The 10,407-nt window shown below is 47.8% G+C and overlaps 1 protein-coding gene across 3 annotated transcripts in view; it reads left to right on the top strand.

The window, feature by feature from the left end:
• The first annotated feature begins 568 nt into the window (after window positions 1–568).
• LOC101733573 (butyrophilin subfamily 3 member A2) overlaps window positions 569–10,407 on the top strand; it is a 33,181-nt gene continuing 23,342 nt past the window's right edge. For all 3 annotated transcript variants that reach the window (XM_031891189.1, XM_012953259.3, XM_012953258.3), the window contains exon 1: window positions 569–1,023. The gene's annotated coding sequence lies outside the window, so the exon portion shown is untranslated. The remainder of the gene's footprint in view (window positions 1,024–10,407) is intronic.

Here is a 10,407-nt window from a genome sequence, read left to right as displayed (position 1 = left end):
CTGCGGCGAGCGGCATGCCACCCCTGTGTTTGTGCCACCCTAGGCCCGGGCCTTTGCGGCCTCGCCACAAATCTGTGCCTGTTTGCCCAACTACCCTGCCTTTTGCCCAGTAAGGAACCTAAAGAGTGAGCAGCTGCCGGCTCCTTGTACTGCCATGGTAACAAACCCTGGGGGCCATTACAGATTTCCTGTTTATAATGATTTAAATAGGAATCCAAGGCTTTAACCCACCTTTTCCCTCAGCTTTACATCTATTTCTCCCAAATAACTTCCAGCCGGCAGTTACCAAACAGGTTGGAGCCTACAGTACTGGGGCTGTGCCCTGAGCGCTGCCTGTTCCTATAGCCCCACACACACAGCGCCCCCTACAGTCCGGTATCACTGGGGTTTGCCCGGCCGCTGTGTAACCGGCACTGTATGAGAGAAGGAGCCATAGGAGCCGCCACTGTTTCCTGGTGCAACACAGTGTTCATTAGGCCGGAACGGGTCTGTGTGGTAAAACTAATAACCAAGGGATCGCACCGGCAAGTAATGGCGGGTCACATGACTTCCGGAAAATGCACGGACGGGAAGCGGCCGCACATAAATGGAAACTCGCACCGCTAGGCTCCTCCCATTGTAGCTGAATTTGCCCCGGGGAATAAACTCTGCACTATAGAAAGTAATACATGAGGCAAACGCTAGGAATAATAGTATTTACTGTATAGCCCACTTCGTTTTATCCATGTTTCTGAATTATCGGGTTAGTAACCCTGACTGAGACACAGCACTGACACCCAGTAGCGCGACTCCTCCTTTATTGAAGGGAAAGCAGCAATCTTGCTGAGCCAACTACGCAGTTACAAACTTGTTGCTGAGGCGGGAGGGGGGCTGTATTTGAGACGCTGTAGATGAAGAGGTCAGACTTCGCGGTTGGAAGTGTTGTTGTCGCGCTAATATTTTTACTCTGGGTCTCAGCTGCCGGGTTCGGAAGTGACAGTGTGCCGGTACCGCTGGGCCCCTATACGCACTCACATCTGCTCAGTAAGTGATTCCCTGTCCCACTATTCTCCTTATAACGGGGAGGGGCTGTCAGTCAGACATGGCACAGGGGGTCGGAGTGATAGTGGGTTAGGGGTCGGGGTATATACATTAGGCAATAATATACATTATACAGTATGTGCAGGGAAAGCCAGTGTGAGTGAGTGAGTGAGTGGGGGGGGGGGGTATATACAGTAGGTAATATGTGCCTATGTAGATACAGTATGTGCAGGGAAAGCCAGTGTGAGTGGGGGGGGGGGGGTATATACAGTAGTTAATATGTGCCTATGTAGATACAGTATGTGCAGAGAAAGCCAGTGTGAGTGAGTGAGTGGGGGGGGGGGTATATACAGTAGGTAATATGTGCCTATGTAGATACAGTATGTGCAGAGAAAGCCAGTGTGAGTGAGTGAGTGGGGGGGGGGGTATATACAGTAGGTAATATGTGCCTATGTAGATACAGTATGTGCAGAGAAAGCCAGTGTGAGTGAGTGAGTGGGGGGGGGGTATATACAGTAGGTAATATGTGCCTATGTAGATACAGTATGTGCAGGGAAAGCCAGTGTGAGTGAGTGAGTGGGGGGGGGGTATATACAGTAGGTAATATGTGCCTATGTAGATACAGTAAGTGCAGGGAAAGCCAGTGTGAGTGAGTGGGGGGGGTATATACAGTAGGTAATATGTGCCTATGTAGATACAGTATGTGCAGGGAAAGCCAGTGTGAGTGAGTGGGGGGGTATATACAGTAGGTAATATGTGCCTATGTAGATACAGTATGTGCAGGGAAAGCCAGTGTGAGTGAGTGAGTGGGGGGGTATATACAGTAGGTAATATGTGCCTATGTAGATACAGTATGTGCAGAGAAAGCCAGTGTGAGTGAGTGAGTGGGGGGGGGGGGGTATATACAGTAGGTAATATGTGCCTATGTAGATACAGTATGTGCAGAGAAAGCCAGTGTGAGTGAGTGAGTGGGGGGGGGGTATATACAGTAGGTAATATGTGCCTATGTAGATACAGTATGTGCAGAGAAAGCCAGTGTGAGTGAGTGAGTGGGGGGGGGGGTATATACAGTAGGTAATATGTGCCTATGTAGATACAGTATGTGCAGGGAAAGCCAGTGTGAGTGAGTGAGTGGGGGGGGGGGTATATACAGTAGGTAATATGTGCCTATGTAGATACAGTAAGTGCAGGGAAAGCCAGTGTGAGTGAGTGGGGGGGGGTATATACAGTAGGTAATATGTGCCTATGTAGATACAGTATGTGCAGGGAAAGCCAGTGTGAGTGAGTGAGTGGGGGGGTATATACAGTAGGTAATATGTGCCTATGTAGATACAGTATGTGCAGGGAAAGCCAGTGTGAGTGAGTGAGTGGGGGGGAGGGGTATATACAGTAGGTAATATGTGCCTATGTAGATACAGTATATGCAGGGAAAGCCAGTGTGAGTGAGTGGGGGGGGGGGTATATACAGTAGGTAATATGTGCCTATGTAGATACAGTATGTGCAGGGAAAGCCAGTGTGAGTGAGTGAGTGGGGGGGGAGGGGTATATACAGTAGGTAATATGTGCCTATGTAGATACAGTATATGCAGGGAAAGCCAGTGTGAGTGAGTGGGGGGGGTATATACAGTAGGTAATATGTGCCTATGTAGATACAGTATGTGCAGGGAAAGCCAGTGTGAGTGAGTGGGGGGGGGGTATATACAGTAGGTAATATGTGCCTATGTAGATACAGTAAGTGCAGGGAAAGCCAGTGTGAGTGAGTGGGGGGGGGGGGGGTATATACAGTAGGTAATATGTGCCTATGTAGATACAGTATGTGCAGGGAAAGCCAGTGTGAGTGAGTGAGTGGGGGGGGGGGGTATATACAGTAGGTAATATGTGCCTATGTAGATACAGTATGTGCAGGGAAAGCCAGTGTGAGTGAGTGAGTGAGTGGGGGGGGGGTATATACAGTAGGTAATATGTGCCTATGTAGATACAGTAAGTGCAGGGAAAGCCAGTGTGAGTGAGTGGGGGGGGGGGGCTATATACAGTAGGTAATATGTGCCTATGTAGATACAGTATGTGCAGAGAAAGCCAGTGTGAGTGAGTGAGTGAGTGGGGAGTATATACAGTAGGTAATATGTGCCTATGTAGATACAGTATGTGCAGAGAAAGCCAGTGTGAGTGAGTGAGTGGGGGGGGGTATATACAGTAGGTAATATGTGCCTATGTAGATACAGTATGTGCAGGGGAAGCCAGTGTGAGTGAGTGAGTGGGGGGGGGGGTATATACAGTAGGTAATATGTGCCTATGTAGATACAGTATGTGCAGAGAAAGCCAGTGTGAGTGAGTGAGTGGGGGGGTATATACAGTAGGTAATATGTGCCTATGTAGATACAGTATGTGCAGGGAAAGCCAGTGTGAGTGAGTGGGGGGGGGGTATATACAGTAGGTAATATGTGCCTATGTAGATACAGTATGTGCAGGGAAAGCCAGTGTGAGTGAGTGGGGGGGGTATATACAGTAGGTAATATGTGCCTATGTAGATACAGTATGTGCAGAGAAAGCCAGTGTGAGTGAGTGAGTGGGGGGGGGGTATATACAGTAGGTAATATGTGCCTATGTAGATACAGTATGTGCAGGGAAAGCCAGTGTGAGTGAGTGGGGGGGGTATATACAGTAGGTAATATGTGCCTATGTAGATACAGTATGTGCAGAGAAAGCCAGTGTGAGTGAGTGAGTGGGGGGGGGTATATACAGTAGGTAATATGTGCCTATGTAGATACAGTATGTGCAGGGAAAGCCAGTGTGAGTGAGTGGGGGGGGGGTATATACAGTAGGTTAATATGTGCCTATGTAGATACAGTATGTGCAGAGAAAGCCAGTGTGAGTGAGTGAGTGGGGGGGGGTATATACAGTAGGTAATATGTGCCTATGTAGATACAGTATGTGCAGGGAAAGCCAGTGTGAGTGAGTGAGTGGGGGGGGGGGGGGTATATACAGTAGGTAATATGTGCCTATGTAGATACAGTATGTGCAGGGAAAGCCAGTGTGAGTGAGTGAGTGGGGGGGGGGGTATATACAGTAGGTAATATGTGCCTATGTAGATACAGTATGTGCAGGGGAAGCCAGTGTGAGTGAGTGAGTGGGGGGGGGGTATATACAGTAGGTAATATGTGCCTATGTAGATACAGTATGTGCAGGGAAAGCCAGTGTGAGTGAGTGACGTGGGGGGGGGGGGTTATATACAGTAGGTAATATGTGCCTATGTAGATACAGTATGTGCAGGGGAAGCCAGTGTGAGTGAGTGGAGTGGGGGGGGGTATATACCGTAGGTAATATGTGCCTATGTAGATACAGTATGTGCAGGAAAGCCAGTGTGAGTGAGTGAGTGGGGGGGGGGGGTATATACAGTAGGTAATATGTGCCTATGTAGATACAGTATGTGCAGAGAAAGCCAGTGTGAGTGAGTGAGTGGGGGGGGTATATACAGTAGGTAATAGTGCCTATGTAGATACAGTATGTGCGGAAAGCCAGTGTGAGTGAGTGAGTGGGGGGGTATATACAGTAGGTAATATGTGGCCTATGTAGATACAGTAAGTGCAGGGAAAGCCAGGTGTGAGTGAGTGAGTGGGGGGGGGTATAAATACAGTAGGGTAATATGTGCCTATGTAGATACAGTATGTGCAGGGAAAGCCAGTGTGAGTGAGTGGGGGGGGGGTATATACAGTGGTAATATGTGCCTTGTAGATACAGTATGTGCAGAGAAAGCCAGTGTGAGTGAGTGAGTGGGGGGGGGTATATACAGTAGGTAATTATGTGCCTATGTAGATACAGTATGTGCAGGGAAAGCCAGGTGTGAGTGAGTGAGTGGGGGGGGGGTATATACAGTAGGTAATATGTGCCTATGTTGATACAGGTAAGTGCAGGGAAAGCCAGTGTGAGTGAGTGGGGGGGGGGGGGGTATATTACAGTAGGTAATATGTGCCTATGTAGATACAGTATGTGCAGGAAGCCAGTGTGAGTGAGTGAGTGGGGGGGTATATACAGTAGGTAATATGTGCCTATGTAGATACAGTATGTGCAGGGAAAGCCAGTGTGAGTGAGTGAGTGGGGGGAGGGGGTATATACAGTAGGTAATTATGTGCCTATGTAGATTCAGTATATATGCAGGGAAAGCCAGTGTGAGTGAGTGAGTGGGGGGGTATATACAGTAGGGTAATATGTGCCTATGTAGATACAGTATGTGCAGGGAAAGCCAGTGTGAGTGAGTGGTGGGGGGGGTATATACAGTAGGTAAATATGTGCCTATGTAGATACAGTATGTGCAGGGAAAGCCAGTGTGAGTGAGTGGGGGGGGGTATATACAGTAGGTAATATGTGCCTATGTAGATACAGTAAGTGCAGGGAAAGCCAGTGTGAGTGAGTGGGGGGGGGGGTATATACAGTAGGTAATATGTGCCTATGTAGATACAGTATGTGCAGGGAAAGCCAGTGTGAGTGAGTGAGTGGGGGGGGGTATATACAGTAGGTAATATGTGCCTATGTAGATACAGTATGTGCAGGGAAAGCCAGTGTGAGTGAGTGAGGTGGGGGGTGGGGTATATACAGTAGGTAATATGTGCCTAGTAGATACAGTAATGCAGGGAAAGCCAGTGTGAGTGAGTGGGGGGGGGCTATATACAGTAGGTAATATGTGCCTATGTAGATACAGTATGTGCAGAGAAAGCCAGTGTGAGTGAGTGAGTGAGTGGGGAGTATATACAGTAGGTAATATGTGCCTATGTAGATACAGTATGTGCAGGAGAAAGCCAGTGTGAGTGAGTGAGTGGGGGGGGGTATATACAGTAGGTAATATGTGCCTATGTAGATACAGTATGTGCAGGAGAAGCCAGTGTGAGTGAGTGAGTGGGGGGGGGGTATATACAGTAGGTAATATGTGCCTATGTAGATACAGTATGTGCAGAGAAAGCCAGTGTGAGTGAGTGAGTGGGGGGTATATACAGTAGGTAATATGTGCCTATGTAGATACAGTATGTGCAGGGAAAGCCAGTGTGAGTGAGTGTGGGGGGGGTATATACAGTAGGTAATATGTGCCTATGTAGATACAGTATGTGCAGGGAAAGCCAGTGTGAGTGAGTGTGGGGGGGGGTATATACAGTAGGTAATATGTGCCTATGTAGATACAGTATGTGCAGGGGAAGCCAGTGTGAGTGAGTGAGTGGGGGGGGGGGGTATATACAGTAGGTTAATATGTGCTATGTAGATACAGTATGTGCAGGAAAGCCAGTGAGTGATGTGAGTGGGGGGGTATATACAGTAGGTAATATGTTGCCTATGTAGATACAGTATGTGCAGGGAAAGCCAGTGTGAGTGAGTGAGTGGGGGGGTATATACAGTAGATAATATGTGCCTATGTAGATACAGTATGTGCAGGGGAAAGCCAGTGTGAGTGAGTGGGGGGGGTATATACAGTAGGTAATATTGCCTATGTAGATACAGTATGTGCAGGGAAAGCCAGTGTGAGTGAGTGGTGGGGGGTATATACATAGGTAATATGTGCCTATGTAGATTACAGTATGTGCAGGGAAAGCCAGTGTGAGTGAGTGAGTGGGGGGGGGTATATACAGTAGGTAATATGTGCCTATGTAGATACAGTATGTGCAGGGAAAGCCAGTGTGAGTGAGTGAGTGGGGGGGGGGGGTATATACAGTAGGTAATATGTGCCTATGTAGATACAGTAGTGCAGGGAAAGCCAGTGTGAGTGAGTTGAGTGGGGGGGGGGGGTATATACAGTAGGTAATATGTGCCTATGTAGATACAGTATGTGCAGGGAAGCCAGTGTGAGTGAGTGAGGGGGGGGGGTATATACAGTAGGTAATATGTGCCTATGTAGATACAGTATGTGCAGGGAAAGCCAGTGTTGAGTGTGAGGGGGGGTATATACAGTAGGTAATATGTGCCTATGTAGATACAGTATGTGCAGGGGAAAGCCAGTGTGAGTGAGTGAGTGGGTGGGGGGGTATATACAGTAGGTAATATGTGCCTATGTAGATACAGTATGTGCAGGGAAAGCCAGTGTGAGTGAGTGGGGGGGGTATATACAGTAGGTAATATGTGCCTATGTAGATACAGTATGTGCAGGGAAAGCCAGTGTGAGTGAGTGAGTGAGTGGGGGGTATATACTGTAGGTAATATTTGCCTATGTAGATACAGTATGTGCAGGGAAAGCCAGTGTGAGTGAGTGAGTGGGGGGGTATATACAGTAGGTAATATGTGCCTATGTAGATACAGTATGTGCAGGAAAGCCAGTGTGAGTGAGTGAGTGGGGGGGGGGGTATATACAGTAGGTAATATGTGCCTATGTAGATACAGTATGTGCAGGGAAAGCCAGTGTGAGTGAGTGGGGGGGGGTATATACAGTAGGTAATATGTGCCTATGTAGATACAGTATGTGCAGGGAAAGCCAGTGTGAGTGAGTGAGTGGGGGGGGTATATACAGTAGGTAATATGTGCCTATGTAGATACAGTATGTGCAGGGAAAGCCCCATGTGAGTGAGTGAGTGGGGGGGGTTAATATACAGTAGTAATATGGCTATGTAGATACAGTAAGTGCAGGAAAGCCAGTGTGAGTGAGTGGGGAGTATATCAGTAGGTAATATGTGCCATGTAGATACAGTAGGTGCAGGGAAAGACAGTGTGAGTGAGTGAGTGGGGAGGGGTATATACAGTAGGTAATATGTGCCTATGTAGATACAGTAAGTGCAGGGAAAGCCAGTGTGAGTGAGTGGGGAGTATATACAGTAGGTAATATGTGCCTATGTAATACAGTATGTGCAGGGAAAGCCAGTGTGGTGAGTGAGTGGGGGGTATATTACAGTAGATAATATGTGCCTATGTAGATACAGTAGGTGCAGGGAAAGCCAGTGTGAGTGAGTGAGTGGGGGGGGTATATACAGTAGGTAATATGTGCCTATGTAGATACAGTATGTGCAGGGAAAGCCAGAGTGAGTGAGTGAGTGGGGGGGGGGGGTAATACAGTAGGTAATATGTGCCTATGTAGATACAGTATGTGCAGGGAAGCCAGTGTGAGTGAGTGAGTGGGGGGGGTATATACAGTAGGTAATATGTGCCTATGTAGATACAGTAAGTGCAGGGAAAGCCAGTGTGAGTGAGTGGAGTGGGGGGTATATACAGTAGGTAATATGTGCCTATGTAGATTACATTAAGTGCAGGGGAAAGCCCAGTGTGAGTGAGGTGGGGGGGGTATATACAGTAGGTAATATGTGCCTATGTAGATACAGTATTGTGCAGGGGAAAGCCAGATTGAGTGGGGGGGGGTATATACAGTAGGTAATATGTGCCTATGTAGATACAGTATGTGCAGGAAAGCCAGTAGTTGAGTGGGGGGGGTATATACAGTAGGTAATATGTGCCTATGTAGATACAGTATGTGCAGGGAAAGCCAGTGTGAGTGGGGGGGGGGTATATCAGTAGGTTATATGCTATGTAGATACAGTATGTGCAGGGAAAGCCAGTGTGGTGAGTGAGTGGGGGGGGGTATATACAGTAGGTAATATGTGCCTATGTAGATACAGTATGTGCAGGGAACAGTGTGAGGTGAGTGAGTGGGGGGGGGTATATACAGTAGGTAATATGTGCCTATGTAGATACAGTATGTGCAGGGAAAGCCAGTGTGAGTGAGTGAGTGTGGGGGGGTATATACAGTAGGTAATGTGTGCCTATGTAGTACAGTATGTGCAGGGAGCCAGTGTGAGTGGGGGGGGTATATACAGTAGGTATATATGTGCCTATGTAGATACAGTATGTGCAGGGAAAGCCAGTGTGAGTGAGTGAGGTGGTGGGGGGTATATACAGTAGGTAATATGTGCCTATGTGATACAGTATGTGCAGGGAAAGCCAGTGTGAGTGAGTGGGGGGGGTATATACAGTAGGTAATATGTGCCTATGTAGATACAGTATGTGCAGGGAAAGCCATGTGAGTGAGTGAGTGATGTGTGAGGTGAGTGGGGGGTATATACTTAGGTAATATGTGCCTATGTAGATACAATATGTGCAGGGAAGCCAGTGTGATGAGTGGGTGGGGGGGGTATATACAGTAGGTATATGTGCCTATTGTAGATACAGTATGTGCAGGGAAAGCCAGTGTGAGTGAGTGAGTGAGTGGGGGGTATATTACAGTAGGTAATATGTGCCTATGTAGATACAGTATGTGCAGGGAAAGCCAGTGTGAGTGAGTGGGGGGGGGGTATATACTGTAGGTAAAATGTGCCTATGTAGATACAGTAGTGCAGGGAAAGCCAGTGAGTGAGTGAGTGGGGGGGGGGTATATACAGTAGGTAATATGTGCCTATGTAGATACAGTATGTGCAGGGAAAGCCAGTTGTGAGTGAGTGGGGGGGGGGTATATAAGTAGTAATATGTGCCTATGTAGATACAGTATGTGCAGGGAAGCCAGTGTGAGTGAGTGAGTGGGGGGGGTATATACAGTAGTAATATGTGCCTATGTAGATACAGTAAGTGCAGGGAAAGCAGTGTGAGTGAGTGAGTGGGGGGGGTATATACAGTAGGTAATATGTGCCTATGTAGATACAGTATGTGCAGGGAAAGCCAGTGTGAGTGAAGTGGTGGGGGTATATACAGTAGGTAATATGTGCCTATGTGAATACAGTATGTGCAGGGAAAGCCAGTGTGAGTGAGTGGGGGGGGTATATACAGTAGGTAATATGTGCCTATGTAGATACAGTAAGTGCAGGGAAAGCCAGTGTGAGTGAGTGGGGGGGGTATATACAGTAGGTAATATGTGCCTATGTAGATACAGTATGTGCAGGGAAAGCCAGTGTGAGTGAGTGAGTGGGTGGGGGGTATATACTAGTGCTGGGCGGTATGACCAAAAATTTATATCACGGTATTTTTTTTATTATATCGGTATCACGGTATTTGACGGTATTTTTTTTTCCCCATGCATGATTAGGTGACCACCCCAAACACACCCCCCCCCCAACCCCAAACACCCCCCCATCCAACCCCAAACACCCCCCCATCCCCTTCACATAAATAAACCTTACGGGCCAGGCAGCCGCAGGCACCCCCGACAGCTCACAGAGCCTCTTGGCAATTTTTCTTACTATTTCCGGGTTGCGCGCGTGACGTCAGCGTGCGCGTGACGTCAGCGCGCACGTAACGTCAGCGCGCACAACCCGGAAATAGTAAGAAAAATTGCCAGGAGGCGCCCACACCGGTATGCCGGTAAGTTAAAAATTTTTATCATTTTTTTTAAAAAAAAACGGTGTTCGGTATATACCGGTATACCGCCCAGCACTAGTATATACAGTAGGTAATATGTGCCTATGTAGATACAGTAAGTGCAGGGAAAGCCAGTGT

Source organism: Xenopus tropicalis, chromosome 8 (assembly GCF_000004195.4).
Source record: "Xenopus tropicalis strain Nigerian chromosome 8, UCB_Xtro_10.0, whole genome shotgun sequence".
Lineage (NCBI taxonomy): Eukaryota > Metazoa > Chordata > Amphibia > Anura > Pipidae > Xenopus > Xenopus tropicalis.
Note: the sequence above shows the minus strand (reverse complement) of the source record. Positions and strands in the feature narration are given on the sequence as shown.